We start from the raw sequence: 19,950 nt of genomic DNA, 5'->3' as shown, positions 1-19,950 counted from the left end.
AGCCGTGAAGAGTGGAGATGTCGCCAGCCCACGTCCACCCCAGTCCCGGTCAGCTAGAAACCTCGGGGGAGGGTGCAGCCCAGAGCCGAACATCCAGAACGATTCCATAACGGTTCACTGCTCCATATGTGAGCTCCCACTTCTCTTCCACGCACCAACCCCGTGCGCATTTGGGTGGGGACGCAGGACCGCTCCTCTCCCGGGAGCCAGGGAGGCGTGAGCTCCGGGAGATGGGGAGAGGGTGGTCTGAGCAGCCTGGGGCTAGGAGTACCCAGAGGACTCCGGATCTATCCTCCCCTAGCCAGCCCCAGGTCCCTGTGCGTCGGTACCTGCCAGCCCGCGGCTCCGAGGGGCATCCGCGCTCCTGCTGCCGGCGCGCTGCGCCCAGACTGCGGGCGCCGAGTCAGGCAGCGGCGGGGCGCGCCCGGCGCGGGCTCCGGCTCGCTCCTCCCAACGTCCCCAGCCCATCCATGGGCAGAGGCGGCTCCGGAGGCGGGCAGGCCGGGCGCGACGAGGCGAGGCCAAGAGAGCAGGAGCCCGCGTTCGCCGGCGGCGGGAGCTGCGCGCTCCAGCTCGAGCGCGCCGCCCTGCGCCCCCCACACCGAGGGGCGGACCCGGCCGAGCCGCCAATCGCCTCTCCCGCCGCCGCCCCGCCAGCCCGAGCCCCGGCCCCGCCGCCGAGGGGCGGGGGTCTCGGATTTAAAGACACACTTACTCCAGCCGCGTCCCGATTGGCATCCCAAAGCCGCGGCTCCGGGGCAGAGGGGGGACGGCTGGCCCCACCCTCCAGGGCCCCGCTTCCTCCCTCCACCTTCCGCCGGGAGGAAAAGTTTGGGGCGGGGGAGACTGTCTGGAAAGCCAGTTCCCCTTCCCTTGTCATTAGCTCAGCTCGTTCTAGAAGATGCCCAAACCCTACATCTAGCCTCTCCGGCTGGAGAAAGGAGCAAACACTCTCGGCGCCACACCCCCGCCCAGACTACAGCTCCCCGGGAGATCGGCGGGTCTGGCCTTCCTCTCCCTTCTCTGCTTTTCAAAGCCAGGCCGAGCCTTGGCGGGACCGAGATAAGCGTCTGGGCGCCGGGAAAAAAACCTCACTGTGCTGTGCAAGCTGAGCTAGGTGACTGTCCTCTCTGGGCCTCAGCCACCCCAGGTAACAACGGGTGAACCCTTAAAGAGCAGGCTGGCCGCTGGGTCTTGGGCTTCTCCCAAGTTCTGGACGCACAGGGAAACGCGCCCCTCAGCACCCGGAGGCGACTGGGAGAGGGCGTGGCAGAAACTTCGAGAGGGGAGAGGTCCCTCTGCCCCCACCCCACAGCTCCCGGCGGTGACACGCACAATCCTCGCCCCCCACAGGGGCCTGCCCGGGCCTCCCGCGCAGCGCGGGGCTGGCACTGTGCGGCAGCCCAGCCAGGCCGCGGCGGACTCCCCTGCAGCCCACGTCCGCCCTCAGCTCGCTCGCCCCCGCGGGCCCCACGCGCGTTCCCTCTCCCGCCGCTGCTTCCTCTTGGGGAGATGGGCTTTGTCGTGGCCGGTGAGTCACTTCCTCCCTCTCTCCCCTCCGCACTCGGAAATCCTGCTTCCTCACCTGTCGCTACCTGCCTCGCCCCGAGTCAGGCTGCAGCGGAGTCAGTGGAGGCCGGGTCTCCCCAGGAGGAAGACAGAGGGGGCCTCCCCTCTGTCCAAGGTCGCGCCAGAAGGCGCTGGGCTGGGAAAGGGGCACGCAGGACTCGCAGGCCCCATCCCCACCGCAGGAGCCCTAAGAATAAATAAAGACAGAAAGAATGGCTGTCGTCTGTGGCGCTCTTTCCCGCCTCCAGCACCTAGGTCTCAGGTGCTTCGCGTGGATGATTTCAGGAGATCCGCGCTTGTATTATCCCTTTTCTAGTGGATGAGGAAACAAGCCAAGGAAGACGCACTCAGCTCCAGGCCTCCTCCTGCCCCACCCAAGGTGTATGAGGAGGAGGAGAGTAGAGAAAGTCCAGGAGTGACCTTGGGAAGCAGACCTGACCTTCAGAGTTCAGCAGAGCTAAGCTCAAATTGGCTCATGGTTTACTGGCTGTGTGATCTGGGACAAGTGACATAAGCTCTCTGATCCCCAAGTTCCTCTTCTATAAGATGGACTGTCCTCCTTCAAAGAGGTGTTGAGGAGCCGGGGAGCTGAGACAGGTGATGCCAGGTGTAGTATGTGACACATCCTGGGCACTGTTCCCTTCCTTCCTTTTCTCACCACAACCCCATAACCCACCTCACCCCCTGTCAGATTCCAGAAGTGATGCAACCCCCATCCTGAGGATGCTGCATTCCAAAAAAATGCCCCCTTTTGGCCAGGACTAAGGTAAGCATGCGCATGTGCACACACACATAGAGACACATACACAAACATGCATGCACATTCACACATATACACACACATACACACACACTGCTCCCCTTCCCTCACTGTCCAGCAAATGCTGGGGTCCAAGCCTGTCTGTCTCTCCAGACTGAGCCCCTAGAGGATGACACTTGACCTCTGACCTGTCTTTTGGTCCCAGCACAGTGCCCAGCACATCATCATTCATTCATTCGTATTCACCACGCCCACAGTAGGTGTTCTTGTTGAATCGAGCAGAAAAGCCCAGAACAGAGATGTCCTCGGGAGAGCCAGCCATCACAGCCCACCTGGCTCCGCCAGACAGCCTCAGGGCTGGCTGGTGGGCCCCAGGAGCAGAGGGCCGGGGTCTTGGAGGTGTCTAAGGGACGGGCCATAGACTGCATCCAGACTACAGTGCCCAGCCTCACCAGCCCACCCAGTCCTAGGCTCTGCCAAGTCCCCGCTTGGAGCAGCAAGTCCTGCATCCCTGGCTGCCTGCCGGCCCTGGGGCTGGAGGTCCTCTCCAACCACAAGGAAGCCCTCAGGACCAGGTTTGCCCCACCCTGGGCCTGGGAGAGGGACGGGGCTGGATACTGAGGAAGAAGGAAGGGACACGGAGCAGCCCAAGGTACACCCAAGAAAAGGCACTGTGCCCTCTCTCCCCAGCCCCGGGCAGGAGGGAAGAATCAGCGGGGCCAGTTCTCTCAGCCCAGGCTGCTGCAGAAGCTCCCTGAGAGGTCCAGAAGCTCAGAGCAGAAGCCCAAAAGTCCCCGAGGAAGAATCGATGGTCACAGAACAGGTTGCAGAACAGGTTGCAGAAACCAGAGGGCTCGGGACCCACTTAGCCAGCATCCCACCAGCACTACCGCCACCCCACATCCCACACGCACAGCACCCAAAACACCACCTTATTATCTGAAGAACACCAGTGCCCATGGGTGGCCCCGTACAAACGTGCACTCGTGTGCGCGCACATATGTGCTTGTGTTGCTCGCGTGTGAACTCACGTTTGCAGGGATGTGAATAAGGATGTGCGTGTTTGTGCGTGTCCAGTGGGCATGCGTGTGGATATACAAGTGAGCATGTGTGTATATGTATGTGTAGCGCACACACAAACAATCCACCACAGTCCAAAACCAGGCCAGCTGCTGCTGCACGACTAGTGAGTAACCCCCTTCCTCGGGGTCCTGGGGACTCTCCTGTGGCCATCCACAGCTCCCTCCGCCCAAACAGGCAAGGTGCTGGTGCTCTGGGGAGAACTCCCAAGTTCAGCACCCCCCAGTTCCCTTGTGGGAACACTCAAGCCAAGAACTATCTCCCGACAGGCACAGATGACTCGCCAGAAGGCGGAGGAGCTGGGATCAACCCAGCAAACACGAGACTCGACAAAGGAAGAGAAACGGGCCCACTGACTGCTCTGCTCTGCTCCTCACTCCCTCTGAGCCTGCCACAGGTTGGGGGACCCTGGGCCCGAGGAATGGACAAGATCAGGGCAGGGAGCTGGCCAGGTCTTGCGCCCGTGGCCATGTGATTGCCAGGACCCATGACCTGCGTGGGCCCCAGGATGGCTGTCCTGGGCCTGCATCTTCCCCAAGCCCAGCTGTCTCTAGCCTCAGGTCTCACATGCCTGCTGCCTGGGTCCCAACACAGACCCGTTGCCATCTGCCCTGGCTGCCTTGGTGTCCTGCCGTGGCCATCTGCCCTTCCAGGCCCACTGCCCCATCTCCAGAACCTAGCATCCCTGGTTCATCAGGCCCCTTCTGTGTGTGGTCCAGAGCTTAAAGACATAGGCTTTGAGCAGGCCGGACCTGCCTCGGCTCTAGCCTCAGCATCCTTACCACCGTGTGATTCCTACCTGAGAGTCACCACGCTTCTCTGTGTCTCATTTCTCTCATTTGTAAAATGGTGCAAAGAGCAGTTCCTGCCTCCCAGGAATGTCTGGAGGATTAAAGGGGTGCCTGGCACTCAGCCAGAGCTCACTGACAGCAGCTATTGTTACTATTGTTGCCACCGAGCTCTCACTCTGACCCAGCCCTGCACCTGCCAGGGCAGAGGTTCTTCAAGGCTGAGTTCAGGTCCTACCTCCTCCAGGCAGTCCTATCTGCTCACAGGATCTCTGTCTGTCCTGGGCTCCTTCCCCTCACCTCTGTGCGGAGCCTGGGACCTGAGCACCCTGCCTGGCACAGAAATAACTGGTATGTTCAATAACCGGCATCATAATTATCGGCAGGATTATTAACTTTATTTGTTGTACCTTCTTTTGGGTCTAGGTCCACAGAGGACATCTCCCACTTCCCAAATTCACACGCTAGGTTCAAACTTTTTTGACGGAGATTCAAAGTAAGAAATAAATTTTATTCCAGGGCCACCAGCTACACAGAGACATGAATATGTGTGTGTTTCACAAAAAATGCTTAGCCTTACGGTCTGTGAGGCATTCTGATGCTTTCTTATCTGTCCTATCCTATTTCTTTCTGTTTTTGCTGATTGCAGCGCGCAAAACTGATTTTACCTGTGACCTGCTATGTGAAAATGCTGTGCAGAATGACGACGTCCCCAAGGGCAGGGGTACCTCCCCTCCCTCCCCAGCACCACTCAGTGCCTGACTGAAGAGTGTCCAGAAATTGTGAGAAGAGGGTGATTACGTCTCCAGAATATTCCTCAAATACTACAGGGAGAGTTCTCCATCAGAAGAAGAGAGAAAAGGGAGAAAGAATCCTGGCTCAATCATGCAACAAATATTTCAGTCAGTCAACAAACATTTACAGAGCTCCCTTCTACATCCCAAGCCCTGTTCTAGGCCCTGAGCAGTGAATGAGGCAGACAAGGTCCCACCTTCATGGAGCTGACATTTCAGTGGAGTTGGGGTGGGGGACAACACAATAAACAAGTAAACAAAAGCAGGAGCAAGATCATTTCTGAGTGATTCATGCTATGAAGATAATAACACAACAGAATGGTAGAGGAAAAGGTACTGTTGGGGCTACCTTAGAAATGAAGGAGGTCTCTGAGACTCAGGTAACTCATCTAGAAAGGGGCGACGATGACACTTACCTGAGCAGGTGGCCATGGGGCTTAAACAGAGTGATGAATTCAAAGTATGCAGCACCATCTCGGCACACAGTGGCCTCTATCGTCACCCTTATTACACGGATAACTATGGTGGAAGCTGGGCCACGGTAAGTTCCACAAAGTGTAAGATTGCCCTGGGTTCCAGAGGAGGCTGAGGGACAATGCTGACTACAACACAAGCCCAGGACCCACACACGTATTGACTCGCCCCTCCCCGTTCTGCCCTCAGCTCCCTACTCCCACCCCACCCCACAATTCAGCCCAGCCCAGTTCGAGCTGTCCTCTCTAAAAGCTAGGGCCCTGAAGAGTTAACGTCCTTCTAGTGGGGTGTGCCAGCCCACACAGGGACAGACACCCCATGCCCCCCACCAGCACCCTTCACCACCTCATCAGCACGCCCGGCTGGTCAGACCCTGCCTGCCCAGGAAGGTGGGTTTGGAATCCCCCAGAAGACAGCAGGAGGGTAGGGAGCCGCCACCCTGGCCCCAGAGAATGCTGACGGGTCTGGGGCTGTCCAACAGGAGCAGAGGAGGCTCAGGGCCAGGACACTGTCTTCGGTCCCTGCAGGGCTGTTGGGGAGACAGTGACGACCCCTGTCTCAAGGAGAGCTGCTCAGGCATCTGAGCTCCACGCTCTTTAAGAATCTACCACACTCCTGACCCTGTGCTCAAGGCACAGAGATGAGCAAGACCTCACCCAGGTGTTCACACACCTGCAGGAGAGGCACACAAGTAAACTGATCATTTCAGAGACATATGTTTCTTGCAGGGAGGAGGAGGGACCAGGGTGCTGGGTGAGCACAGCACAGGGGGAGGCACTCAGCATGACCTTCCTGGTCAGCTCAGGGTGAAAGTGGATGTCCTGTCAGGGCTCTGCCAACTCTAGCAACATGTACAGTGATTTCTAGCTTTGGCATCAGACAGACTTGAGTTTTAATTCAGTTTCTGCCATTTAGTAGCTGTATGACCTCAGGCAAGTCTCTGAGCCTCTCTGAGCCTGTGTTTCCACATCTATAAAATGGGGATAGTCATGCCCACCTCGACAGGGTTTTGAGATTAAATGAACTAATAAATGTAAAGCCCTTAACAGACAGCTGTTCCAGAGGACGCTCAATATACAACAGTAGTTGTGGCTGCTATGATCATGAGAAGATGGCACCCTCCCTCTGCCCTCACCTCCTCCCTCCCTCCCAGCCAGCACGTTTAACGTGCCTCCTGAGAACTCGCCAAGAATCCCCTGCCCCGTACTGCCCGTCAGAATGCGTCTCCCAGGGGCCTTCTGCTGGGTCTCACTGCCGAATCCCAGGCCCCGGACTCTGGGAATAATGGGGGTGGGGGGGGGGGGTGGTCTGCCAAACCCTGTAGCAGGGAGCCCATCCATCCCTGAGTAAACAGGCTGTCACCCTCCCCTCCCACCCTCTCTTTCCTTGAAATAACCCAGATCTGTTGCCCAGTTGTCTCCAAGCAACACCACTCAGGCTCCCAAGGATGTCTCGCTCTGACAGAGCCATTTATGAAGATGCTGAAGGGGAGGTGGGGGCGGGGTGGGGTCAAGGGAGCTACAGAGGCCTGACATGGCAGCTTCCCAGGCCTTCACGTCACGGGCTCCCGGTCCCCAGACGCAGAGCTCCTGGATTGACCCTTCACCAGACCAGTGGGCAGCGGGGAGTGCTTGCTTACCAGAAACATTCCAGGAGAGGCCGCGGCCCCCCAGACTTACAGGGAAGGTCCCATGAAGCTTGGGACACAGAAGAGCTGGCAAAGTGCCTTAGAAAGATCACTGGCCCCAGGCTTAGCCTCCTGAGTTCTAGTCTCAGTGCCAACACTCACTGGCTGTATCATCTCAGCCAGGAAACCCACCCTCTCTGAGCCTCGAAGAACCTTAGTGCTAGAAGATAGCTTCACTGAGGGGTGGGAAAGGGATACTTTCATGCTTTTTGGCAGGATGGCTCCAAATGACAAATGCACACTCTGCCTCAGCAATTCCATTTCTAGGAATTTAGCCTAGAGATGTGCTCACACATGCACAAAGGGACAACTGCACACATTATTCATGGTTTGTGATGGTGAAAGATGGAAAACAACTGAAAAGTCTGTGGACAGAGAGACGATTGGCTAAACTGTGGAACATCCAGAAACTAGAAATACCATGCAGCTATTTTAAAACACGAGGCAGGGGGCCAGCCTGGAGGCGCAGCGGTTAAGTGCACACGTTACGCTTCAGTGGCCCAGGGTTTGCTGGTTCGGATTCCTGGTGTGGACATGGCACTGCTTGGCAAGCCATGCTGTGGTAGGCATCCCACATATAAAGTAGAGGAAGATGGGCACAGATGTTAGCTCAGGGCCAGTCTTCCTCAGCAAAAAAGAGGAGGATCGGCGGCGGATGTTAGTTCAGGACTAATCTTCCTCAAAAAAAAAAAAATGAGGCAGATGTATGTGGGGGGCTGGAAAATGATCGCTAGAGCTGGGCGCAAAGTCCGGATATGGACATGGACAAGGACGGTCAGGGCAGTGTTGTCCAGGACAGCGGGTGCTGGAGCCACCTCAGCATCCATCCTAGGGGAGTGGATAAGTCACGTGATTCCAACCACAGAATCCTGCCCAACAGTTACACCCAACCATCAGCGCACACACAAAAACGCAGAGCAAGCTTGAAAACAGTTGCCTGGGATAAAAGTAGTAAACAGAGCTAGAGTAAACATATAAAACCATTGAGGAAAAGTCACAATGCATATTCACAGAAAAACACCATGTTTTTTTAAATGAGGATATGTCCACTATGTAAAAACATTTATCAAACACGCTACCACGGGTGCCTATGAGAAAAAAGAATTAGATGAAGGGAAAATAAAGAGAACACTGCAAAAGAAAGGCCTCACATATAAGGATGATAAAATAATGTGCTATGGACTAAGGAAAATCGTTTACCCAACCCTGTAGCGGAGGTAAGGAGGAAGGATGGGGGGATCCAGGAAAGGAAACTGCAGGACAGACTCTCTAATATTCTAGCACTTCAGAAGCTGAAAAAGGGTGTCTATATATTATATACACATGCTCACACACACCACACATAGAAGGTCTCTGAAGGACAGGTAAACTGTCACTTTCGTTGCCTCCAGGGACCTGGGCGGCTGGGGCCACAGACAGAAGGGAAACTTTTCACTGGATACCTTCTTGTCTGTTTGAATTTTGCTCCATACAGATGTGTTATTTTTTCTTTTTCTTTTCTTTTTTTTTTGTTTTGAAGAAGATTAGCCCTGAGCTAACATTCGCTGCCTATCCTCCTCTTTTTGCCGAGGAAGACAGGCCCTGAGCTAACATCGTGCCCATCTTCCTCTACTTTATATGTGGGATGCCTGCCACAGCATGGCTTGATGAGCGGTGCATAGATCTGAGCCTGGGATCCAAAACGGCAAACCCCAGCAGAACATGCGAACTTAATCACTGCGCCACCGGGTGGCCCCTGTATTATCTATTTCTAAATAATAAAAAGAAAACTTAACTCATAGACTTGTCTACACATGGTCAATCCCAGAAGGCTACAGAAGATGCTGGGAAGAGGGCTTAGTCCTCAAGGGCCCCGGGGCCGGGGAGGGAAGCGACCCACCTTCCCATCACCGTCCTTGTGTGCGGCTGGATTTCTCACCCCGTGCATCTATGACACATTCTAATAATTAAGTCTTTTTATTTTTAACATCTTATATATGCACAAAAGTAGAGAATAGTAAAACTGATTCTATACACCCATCGTCTAGATGTGACAGTCATCGAGATCTTGCCACACGTCCTTCATCTACCGCTATCTTTTTCCTTCCTTTGGTTGTTCTTGCTGGAGTATTTTGAAGCAACCCCCAGACATCATACCACTTCACCCCTACCTACATCAGAATAGCATAGATGCAAGAAATGCAGTTTAAAGAAACAAAGTCTGAGAGCCCAGCCAGCGCCCCTGCCAGATCCAGAGGGATTCCTTATACAAACTCCTCCAGGGGGGCAGTCCCTGCCTCTGCTTGACTGTCCCAGAGATAAGGAACTCGTTGCCTGACCCAGTCTCCTTCTTTGTCCTAATGACCTAGAGCTCAGCTTCTCAGAAGGGACAGACACCACCCCACCCTCCCTTTGCTGTCTTGGAGGCACCCAGCCGCGGCAGGGGCAGCTCGAAGCCACAGGGAAACAGCCCAGCTCATCGGAGTCCGTTCCTCTGCAAAGCAAGCTCAGAAGCGTGACGGCATACAGGCACATTCACAGCAACAGCAGGCCTCTGGGGCTCTGGCTTGGAAGGCCCCGCAGGCACCCCCCAGGCCATCTGAGACAGGCATTCACTGTCCTGGCAGTCACAGGTCAAACTGGGGCCAGGACTGGACAGTTGCTCCCCAGCCTGTCTGTGTATACATTTGAATCGCCAGTGGGAGGGGGTGGACCACAGATTCCCAGGCTCCACTCCAGCCCCACTAAGCCAGAACCCCCAGGGCTGGAGCCTGGGAGAGCCCCCGGCTGGATCTAAGGCAGCAGTCGAATGTCTGGTGTTTGGGAGCCACAGGGCCAAGTGTCTCCAAGGGCCTCTTCCGGCTGCAACAGGCCAATCAACTTTTAGCTGCTGGCCCTTCTACCAAGATTCTGGCTGCCCCCACCCACCTGCAGCTGGCAGGGGCCCAGGTGAGGCCAACTCCTCTTCACTTAAGAGTGTGCCGGCCAAGGTTCCTTGGAGCACATACACCCCCACATCCAAGGTGCCTTCTGGGGCTAGAGGCAGTGGGTTCCGAGATGGCATCTTGCCCCCTCCCCTGCACGGTCTTCTCTCCTCAGGGGAGGGGGCAGCAAAGGAGCAAGGAGAGACCCTGAGCCTTTACTCTGCCACAGTTAATGGGCATTAACTCACTGAAACCTCATGCCCACCCCAGGAGGCAGGAGTCACCTTATCCTCCTGGAGCAGATGAGGAAACTGAGGCTCAGGGACGTGAACCAACCTGCCCCAGGGCACAGCTGGTAAGGGGCAGAGATGGGATTCACACCAGGCAGCCTGACTTCAAAGCTCGCCTTTCCCTACCCACAACACTTGGCTGCCCACATGCTCCAGCAAGCGAGCGAGACAGCTGATGTCCCCTCTGGCCTGCCCTCAGAGCCTGGCCTGCAAGGCTCCGCTCGGGATCACTGGCGCCGCTCGGTCAGTGCACGTGCCACTTTACACTGCGCATGAGTTCCCATCCACTGGAAAGCAGAACCAAGGCAAGGTTAGCAGTGCCAGAGGTTAATCGGAGGAAATGCCTGTGGAAAACGAGGGGCCAGGGGGCAGGGGTGAGTGGTGAGGGCCTTCAGACCACACCTGTGCAAGGACGGGAGCAGAAAGGAGGGTTGGGAGGAAGGGCCCCAGGCTCAGCCAGTGGCCAGAAGCAGCCCAGGGAGATGGTGGCCTCTATGAAGGCAGCAGTGAATTCTGAGGTGCTGGCTCGGGGCAGTCAGCTAATGCATCCTGAGGCAGGTTCCCTGGAAGGGAGCTCAGAGCAGCACACCTCAAGGCTGCCACCCCTGGCAGGACCCATTGACTTGCCTGTCCCCTCCACCACTAGGCAACAGTGGGCAGGGGAATACACATTGTCATCTCTGTGTTCCAGCCCAGGGCATGGCATATACTAGGAGCTTAGTAAATGCTTGTATGACTGGCCAGGCCAAGCCCACAACCACTGCAGGGCAGCCACTTCCACTGGAAGAGGTGGTCCTGGGCAGAGGAAACAAGGAAGAAGTTCAGAAGCAAGCCCTGGGCACCTACTGTATGCCAAGCATGGAGCCAAGGTCCATAAAGTGCTTTTTGGGCTACAAGGGCTTTCTCAAAATTATCACATTGGCTCTTCTCCGCCAACCTGAGAAGTCGGTGCCGCTCCCACCTCCCAAGGTGCTGTGGCTCGGAGTGGTGCTGTCACTCGTCCGAGGGCGGCCCCCCGACCTGAAGCCTACTGTGCTCTGTCCACTGCAGTACGGCCACAAGAAGTCCTGGGCAGGGGCCCCTCTGGGGGCACAGGGGAGGGGGCTCCACGCTCAGGCCCCGGAGCAGGGGAGCTTCCTTAAAAACCTTGCCCTATGCCCCTCACCTGCCTCTTCCGGGCAAGACAGTCAGGTCGTCCCTCTACGTGGGAGGAAACTGAGGCACCAGGCTGGAAGTCTCCCTAGGGAGACATCCCTGCAGAACCACGCTGGGCCTTCTCTTCACACGAATCTGACATCCACTTCCCAGTCACCCGCCTCAGTCCCCACACGGTCCTGTTCCCCTCCACCCTGGGACCACCAAAGCACATGGACCTCCTCCTGGGGGGGCGGACTGCCTTTCACATATTTGAGAAATTCCATCTCACACCCATGCACCCAAACTTCTCCAGCTGAACATCCCGGGGCTTTCAAAGGCCGCTGGGAACCTCCAGGAGCAGAACAGGCCTTAATTGTTATTCTAGCTCCAGGCCCCTCGGGGGCTCTTTCCCAAGGGGGCCAAGATGATGGTGATGAAACCCTTCTTTCTTTCTCCCACCACTCAGCACCCCTCTACCCCCCAGGAAGCTGGTCTCCTGGCTCTGACTTCACACCCAGCTGACATTTGACGTTTAGAAACTTGTGGACAAATCCCCTTCTGGGGCCCCCCACACAGTTCCCAGTCTGTCCCCCACCACTCCCCACTCCAAATCTCTGAAGGGGGTGCAGCGCTGACCCGCTGCGGGCAGGAGTCAGTGAAGTGGTTAACATGCCCACTGTTTGGCAGGGGAAAGAAAGAGAAGCCAGGATGGGGCGAGGGGAAGCTGGCAGTTGGAGGCCGAAGGAAGGAAATAAAGAGCCCAGAGCAGGGGGTCAGGAAAGCCCTGGGGGGGGCAGGGGCTCAGAGGTGAGCATGCCCATCTCCCCTGAGGGGCCCGGGTTTCTCCCGTAAATTCCTGCCTTTTCTCACCAGATTGTTCCACATTCCCTCACTTCCTCTCACAGCTTCCCCAGGTCACCCGGGGAGGGATGCCCCCACCTCCCCTCCCAAAGCCACTATTAAAAAAAGTCTCTCCCAGTCACTGTTGGAGATGAGGCAGAGGAATAAGTTCTGGCAATGGATGGTGGTGATGGTCGTGCAACAGTGTGAATGTAGTTACCCAGTGAACTGTACACTTAAAAATGGTTATAGTGGGGATGCACCGGCCCAGTGGCACATAGTGGTTAAGTTGGTGTGCTCCGCTTTGGCAGCCCAGGGTTCACAGGTTCAGATCCTGGGCGTGGACCTACATGCCGCTCACCATGCCATGCTGTGGCAGCGTCCCATAGAGAAGAACTAGAATATACAACTATGTGCTGGGCCTTTGGGAAGGAGAAAAAGAAAGGAAGATTGGCAACAGATGTTAGCTCGGGGCCAATCTTCCTCACCAGAAAGCAATTAAAAAAAAGGTTTAAAATGGTCAATTTTATGTTATGCATATTTTACCACAACTAAAAAAAGAAAAAGACAACCCACAGAATGGAGGAAATAATTGCCACACACACAAAAAATCCTTCCTAAGAAGTCCCAAGTGGGCCAAGGTCCTGCTCTAACTAGGAAGACCAGTGTGTGGGAGGTGGAGACCACACACAGCCCCATAGGGTGATCTTGGAAGTCCCACAGCCGCCTCTCCCCTCCAGCCTCCAGGGCCGCAGCCCTGGAGCAAGGAACACCTGTCAGGTCAATGAAGGCCTGGAGACTCCCAGCCCCAAACCCAACTCAGAAAGTCAGAGCTGGAAGGTACCAGAGGCACAGAGAGGCAGTGCCTGGCCCCAGGTCACACAGCAAGTTAACCACCAAGCTGGGGCTTGAGGCCTGGTGAGCTGACTCAACCCTGAGCCTCCTCCAGAAGGGAAATACAGGCCAGTGGGGGTCTGTTCTCACCTGGGCCATTTCTTCCTGCTGCACCCCATCCCGCCTGGAGACCCCCCAGATCCAAGGAGCCCCTCAGGTTTCCTCTCTCCCCAAGGGCTCTGTACTCCGGCTTTGCAGCCCTGGGTGGCAGTGTGTCACGGAAGGGGTCCGGCTTCAGAATCAGACAGGCCTGCCGAGTTCCGACTCCACTCCTGTAAATACATCTCTTAGGCTACGCCCGTCATCTGTAAAACAGGCAGAACAACACCTGACCGGTGGGGCTCTTTTAAGGATTACAGCAAGGGACAGAACACCTAGGGAGGACCTGAAATGCAGAAGATGCTCAAAAGATATTCTCTCTCTCCTCTTCCCTTCCGGGGACCCTTCTGCCTAGCATAAGCTGCTGTGCACAAAGTGTCAGCAGTGTCACCTCTCAGCCGCTGATTGCCTGGGTAATTTGGGGTAAGTCCATTCCCTTCTCTGGGGCTGTCTCCCCACCTGTAAAATGAAAGGGGAGAACTAGCTGACCCCCCACCAGCATACACAGCATACCTAAAAGCACAGACATGCTTTGTAGGGCATTCCATGTACAATAATGTGCCTAGCGGCATTATTCAGACCAGCCAAAAACTTGAAAACAACTGAAATGCCCATCGAGAGAAGAATGGATAAATAGAGTATGGCATCGTCTCACAGGGGAATTCTCCCCAGCAACTAAAGTGAACAAGCTACCCCTACACGCAACACCACGGGTGAACGTCACGGACTCGGCGAGTGAAAGAAGCCGGACGCAAACGAGAGTGGAGAGTAAGATTCCATCAAGTAGACGAAGTCCCAAGACAGGCAAACCTAGCCTAGGATGACCGAGGTCAGAAGAGTGGGCGCCTCCAGGTGAGGGGCGACCCTGAGTGGGAGGGAGCTGGCAATGTTCTGTATCTTGACCTGGGGAGGGGTTACACGGACATGTGCACCTGCGAAAATTCACCAGGTTTGACTTTAAGATCAGTGCACCTTGCGGTACTATTTTCCTCATCCCCTTCGCCCTCTATGTTCCAGCCTAACTTCTTTCAGTCCCTCAAACTGGCCAACTGTGGTCCCTCCTCAGGGCCATTGCGCTTGCTGGTCCCTCTTCCTAGAATGTTCTTCCTTCCTTCCACTTAGGTCTTCATGCAGATGTCGCCTCCTTGCAGAGGCCTTCCCTGCCGCCCCCACCTGCAGCAGCCACTCCCTTCCTTCCTCTCTCTTTCTCCCTCTCTCTCTCTCTCTGCCCCCCTCGCTGTTGCATCACCTGCTGGAATTCTCAGCACAGCGCCCATCGTTAATCTGATATCTTCCGTGGCCCATTGGCTTGTTTCTTTATCGTCTTTCTCCCCCTCCTAGGATGTCAGCTCCATGAGAGCAGGAACGTTTCTATCTGGGTTCAAATCTTGGCTCCACCTAGAGCAATGCTGGCACACAGTAGGTACTAAATAAGTATTTGTGTGATGAACAGGCCGTCTCTAGAGCAGGTCAGATTATGTCTCACAACTGTACTCTCTTCCAGGTGGTGAGAGGGAATTCACTTTTTATTTTTTCACTCACCCCACGAACAGGCAAGAGAGGCCTACTATGTGCTGGGCACAACCTGAACTCTTGGGGGCTCACTGTGGGGCAGTGGAGAAAGGCCTGTGCCAGACCTTCCTAGTGGAGTGTGAGGAACAGGCAAAAGTGTCATGTGGAGGCCGGCCCGGTGGTGCAGTGATTAAGTGTGCACGTTCTGCTTCGGTGGCCCGGGGCTTGCCAGTTCGGATCCTGGGTGCAGACATGGCACCGCTTGTCAAGCCATGCTGCGGTAGGCATCCTACAAATAAAGTAGAGGAAGATGGACACGGATGTTAGCTCAGGGCCAGTCTTCCTCAGCAAAAAGAGGAGGATTGGCACTAGTTAGCTCAGGGCTAACCTCGCTCAAAAAAAAAAAAAAAAAAGCGTCATGTGCCCAGGGCTGGGGAATGCCCAGGAGTGAGCAACTGGCTCAGCCTCCAGTTCCCAAGCAGGCAGACTGTGGTGGGCTCCTGGTGTGGCCATGGCTGCCCAAGCCAGCTGAACTCCTGGGCAGCAGGAGGGCCTGTGTCTTGGCAGGAAGCCATCCTCCTCTAAAAAGCCAGAGAGCTCAGCCAGGGCCAGCACTGTCCCCGCCTACAGGCCTGGTCACCCGCTGCCATGGCAACCTGTCCTGCCAAGCTAAGGGCACTGAGTGCAGGAGGCACATCGCCAGGAAGGCGACAGGGCGCCTGCGGACTCCCCTGTTCTGGTGAGGGAGGGCCCGTGGCCTGCCCGAGCTGCAGCTGGGAGAGTTGCGTATCGTTCCTACACTTTTTCCTGTGTAAGTGTGCATGTGTGTGCCATGCACAAGCACGCATAGTTGTGCCCAGTGCAACGGTGGGCAGTCTCTCCTGCATCTGGGATTGGGGAGTTCCAGTAGGGGGTAAAAAATTGTCCAATAAAAACGCGTCATTCACAGAGCATTTATAATATGCCAGGCACCATTCTAAATACTTTTCATATATGTCTTCATTCTAGTCTCACAATAATCCTATGAGGTACGTACTATGCCCACTCTACAGAGGAGGAAAACGAGGCACAGACTGGTTAAGTAACTTCCCCTAAGTCACAGATAGGAAGCAACAGAGCCAGGATTAGAACCCAGGTAGCTGGGCTCCAAAGACTTAAGGTCAAGCACTAGGAGCACAGCCTCACCACGGCAGCATCATTTCGTTTTCCCTCTAGTCATTCAGTTTGTTTTCTGAGCTCTGCACAGGCACCAAGGAAAAAGACATGGGTTCCATCCAGCCTCTGGCTTCAAGTTGCTGCTAGCCCCCTGCTGGAGACGGTAAAAATAACCACGAGGCAGAGCCACAGTCTCCAAGAAGCAAGAGAAATGCAGAGGGCCCTCTGGACAGGAAGGCAGAAGAGGGCAGCCTGGCTTCAGCACCTGCCATTTGGATCTCCAACTGGGGGCTCCGGGATTGGGATGGGAGCTGTCCTGGAATCTGAGGACTGCTGTGGGTACCCAGCTCTGGAGGCGAAGCTCTGCCCTGGGAGGCCACCTGCTGGGCAGATGGCGGCAGGGCAGCCTCGGCGGCCAGCCTCTCCTCTCCCTCGCCACAGGTATTTCCCGGTGCCCACTGTATGCCGGGCACCGAGCTAAGAGCAGGGGATGCAGAGCAACACAGATGGTAAATCCAGCAGCCCTCATGGCGATTACAGGCTGGTGGAAGACGCAGACGTGAACCAATAGTGCCAAGTAAAGACATAACCACAGCTGACATGAGTGCTCTGAAGGGACACTCCAGGGTGCTCTGAGGGAGTGCAGGGGGTCGTCTTTAGGCAGGGTGGCTGCGGGAGGCCTCTCCAAGGAGCTCATGTTTAAGCGAAGACTTGAAGACTGAAGAGGCGTTTGCCAGGCAGAGTGGGAGAAAGGGCATTCCAGGCAGAGGGGATGGCAAGGACAAAGGCCCCGAGGTGGGAACAAGCCCATCAAATTCCAGAAACTGAAAGAAGGCTGCTGCAGCTGGAGAGCAACGAGGCACTCGGGCCAGGGCTTCCAGAGCTTGTATTTGACCCGAATGCAAAGGGAAGAGCTGCAGTTCCATCTGCCGCAGCAGCTCCTGCGAGGAGCGGATTAGAAGGTCCAGGGCGGAGGCAGGGAGACCAGTGAGGAGGCCGTTGCAGTTGTCCAGGCGAGAGAGGATGGTGGCTGGGACCAGGGGAGACAGAGGAGATAGAGAGGAGCAGACTCGGCAGGGCCAGGGCCGTATTGGATTGGATGTGGGGGGAGGAAGGGATCAGGACACCCGGCTGAGTAACTAGGTAGAGGGAGGGGCTTGAGTGAAGTGGGAACAGTGGGCAAGGAGCACAGCAAGGGCTCAGTCTCGCTCGGAGCAGGGAGCTCAAGATGCCCATGAGGGAGCCCAAGGGGGATGCACAGACAGACAGGTGGATTAGGGGTCCTGAGCTCAGAGGAGAGGTCTAGGGTAGAGAAAGGCAGGGGACCATAGCATCAGGCAAGACGCCCCCCCCACCCCACCCCCCCTCCCCTGCCAGAGGAAGCATGTAGTAGGGAGGGAAGGGAGCCATCAGAGCGGGGAGTGGGGGGGGGGGGTCGCTGGAGGAGTCCAAGAGGACTGAGCAGGAGGGAACAGGGAAGTGGGAAGGAAGTTTGGTGGCACAGAAGCCAAGGGGTAAGGGAGCCTTTCAGCCATGTCAAAGGCTGCTGCAAGGCCAAGCAGAGCCAGACCAATTTGGCAACACAAAGTGTCCCAAAGCGGATAGATTCCATGGGGGTGGAGGTGGGAAGCACTTTTGGGGGTGAAGAGGGACAGGGAGGCGGGGAATGTGGGGGCAGCCCCATCACAACGTGGCTGTGAGGAGGAGACGCAGCAGCTGGAGGGGGTTGCGGTGGCGGTGGTGAGCGCGATGGGAGGGGCGTCAGGGGAAGCATGAGGGACACGGGCGAGGCTGCGGGACCCAGCAGCTCTCCATAGCCCCGTGGGCTCCTTCCCCTTTCACCCTGATCTCTGCCGTCACTCCTGGAATGACCACTCCTTCCTCTGATGAGGGAAACCGAGCCCCGGGGAGGGGCCCGGGTCACACGAGGGCTCTGCAGAAGCCTGCTCCTTCCACAGCAGGCAAAGGGCGGGGCGCGGTGGGGAGGTGTGCCAAGCCACTTGGAGTCGTGGAAAGCCAAGAATCGCGCTGAGGTGAGGTACACCCCTCGACCGGGTCTGCGTGCCCTTCCCTCCCAGCCAGGCCTGCAGTGCCCGGCCCAGTACTCCTGCTGCACCCCCGCCCCGGGGCAGCGTGGGGAGGACAGCAGACAGACCCGGGCTTCGGAGAGGTCACTTGTTAGGGGGCCTGAGCCTCATATTGTTGGGGGAGAGGACTTTTAAAGGAAAACAGTACGAAAACACAAATACAAAATTCGGGCTGGGGACCTCGGAAGGGTCTGAAACTTTAGCTTCCTCAAGGTAATCCACCTGTTGGCTGCCTCCGCCTCAAGCAAGTGACATCACCTGTCAGTACGCACCCTGTAGAGCCGTGAGCGGTAAAGGAGATAACTGTGCAAAGTGTTCTGACGGGTGTGTCTCCGGGTGGACTCGGAGGAACTGCGGCCGTGGCCGCGGTAGAGGGGCCCCTGGGGCCGGGGTCGGAACAGCGTCTCTGCTCCCCGAGCCCAGCGCAGCCTGGGCGTAGGAAGCACGGAGGAGCACAAAAAGGCGATGGAGGCGCGAGTGACCGCTGCCCCTCCTGCCCCCCACCCCAGCGCCAGCCTGGCACCAGCGGGGGCTCTGCACATGGCCCTGAGCTATAACTTCACCCTCGGGCCGCCACAGTTTACCAGGTGGCACGTGCCACCCCTCCCCGCCAGCGGCAGGAGAAAGGCTGTTGGACGGAGGCCCGGAGTGGGGAGGGGGACACAGCCAGCTGACCCCAGAGCCCTGAACACCAGGCCCCGGCGGGGACTCACCCAGAGTGCCCCTGTTCAGCGGGACTCGCGTCCGGGACCCGGGGGTGGCGGCGGGACCCCCCGCGGGGCGGCGCCCGGTGGAGGGCTCAGCAGACAAGACAGCACCACCTGCCGCGCTGGGGACCCGCAACAACGCCCCCCGCCCGCCCGGCCCGGGGACACTCACCGCCGCCTTCGGCCTGCGGTCCTCTCGCGCCGCAGCCTGCTCTGCGCGCTGGCAGAGTTGTCTCGGGTCGCCCTCCGCGCTTTCCCACGGGGCGGGGGCCTGGGCGTCGGCCAGGCGCGCTCACCGCCCCGGCCCCTGGCGTCTGCCATTCCGCAAGCCTCCGGGCGCCTCGCTGGACCCGGGCGCCGCGCCAGGCGGGCCTGGGCACCACCCCACACACATCCCTTTACTACCCTTCTCCCCAGTCAAGAAGGCAAAGCCAGAGGCAGGCACGCACGCTGAAGGGCTTTACTTTTACTCCAAGTCCAGTGCTCCTCTCCTTTACCTCCGTCACCTCTGGATAAGAACCTTCCTGGGGAAAGCAAGCTCTATGATACAAGTACCTTTTCAGCCTTATTTATTAGCACCTATTGTACACAGGGCACTGAGTGCAGGCGGCCAGAGGAGACTTCTGCACCCTGGAAGCTCATAGTCTAAGAGGAGGTGGGTAATAGGGGGAATGATGTAAGGGCCCTGAGAAAGACGCAATTTGGGCTGGAGAAATCCAGGGTGGCTTCCTGGAGGAGGAGGAAGTCTTTGAAATAAGCAACATTTATTTTTAGATGATAGTGGAGAAGGATGCTTATTGGCATAGAAAGATGTTCAGTTTGCATGAAAGAAGCAGTTTACAGAAAAGTTCACACATTGTGATTCTTCTGAGTAAAAGATGTACGAGCACATAAATGCCTAAGGGGGAAAAATGGGAGACATACCCCAAAATATTAACGCAGTCACATCTGGATCACAGGATCAGTGGAGGAGTTTTTTCTCTTCCTCTATGTACTGTTACATACTATGCAAATTTTCTACAGAGAATGTAGGTTAATTTTGTACTCAGAAAAGTGCAATACACACAAATTAAGGGAGAAATTTTTGTAGCATTTTCTCAGCTGGTAGGGATGAGCAGAGGAGGAAGAAGCTGCCAGGCCCACATGTGCAGGACCTGAGTGTCAGAAAGCACTC

The 19,950-nt window shown here is 56.5% G+C and overlaps 1 protein-coding gene and 1 long non-coding RNA gene across 11 annotated transcripts in view; one reads left to right on the top strand and one right to left on the bottom strand.

The window, feature by feature from the left end:
* PALD1 (phosphatase domain containing paladin 1) overlaps positions 1–19,045 on the bottom strand; it is a 95,847-nt gene extending 76,802 nt beyond the window's left edge. For 5 of the 10 annotated variants that reach the window (XR_011437388.1, XR_011437386.1, XR_011437389.1 and 2 more), the window contains exon 1: positions 330–620. The gene's annotated coding sequence lies outside the window, so the exon portion shown is untranslated. Of the gene's footprint in view, positions 1–329; positions 623–715; positions 846–18,948 lie in introns of those variants that run through there. The other 5 variants (XR_011437387.1, XR_011437390.1, XM_023644303.2 and 2 more) reach the window with 5 other exon arrangements.
* LOC138923585 (uncharacterized) lies at positions 2,261–5,258 on the top strand. The gene is made up of 5 exons (XR_011437394.1): positions 2,261–2,335; positions 2,612–2,904; positions 3,020–3,152; positions 3,679–3,806; positions 4,847–5,258. It is a non-coding gene; the product is annotated as an uncharacterized lncRNA (long non-coding RNA).
* Positions 19,046–19,950: the final 905 nt, after the last annotated feature.

This window comes from Equus caballus, chromosome 1 (genome assembly GCF_041296265.1).
Source record: "Equus caballus isolate H_3958 breed thoroughbred chromosome 1, TB-T2T, whole genome shotgun sequence".
NCBI classification, from domain to species: domain Eukaryota; kingdom Metazoa; phylum Chordata; class Mammalia; order Perissodactyla; family Equidae; genus Equus; species Equus caballus.
This window is presented reverse-complemented; position numbering and strand designations above follow the sequence as displayed.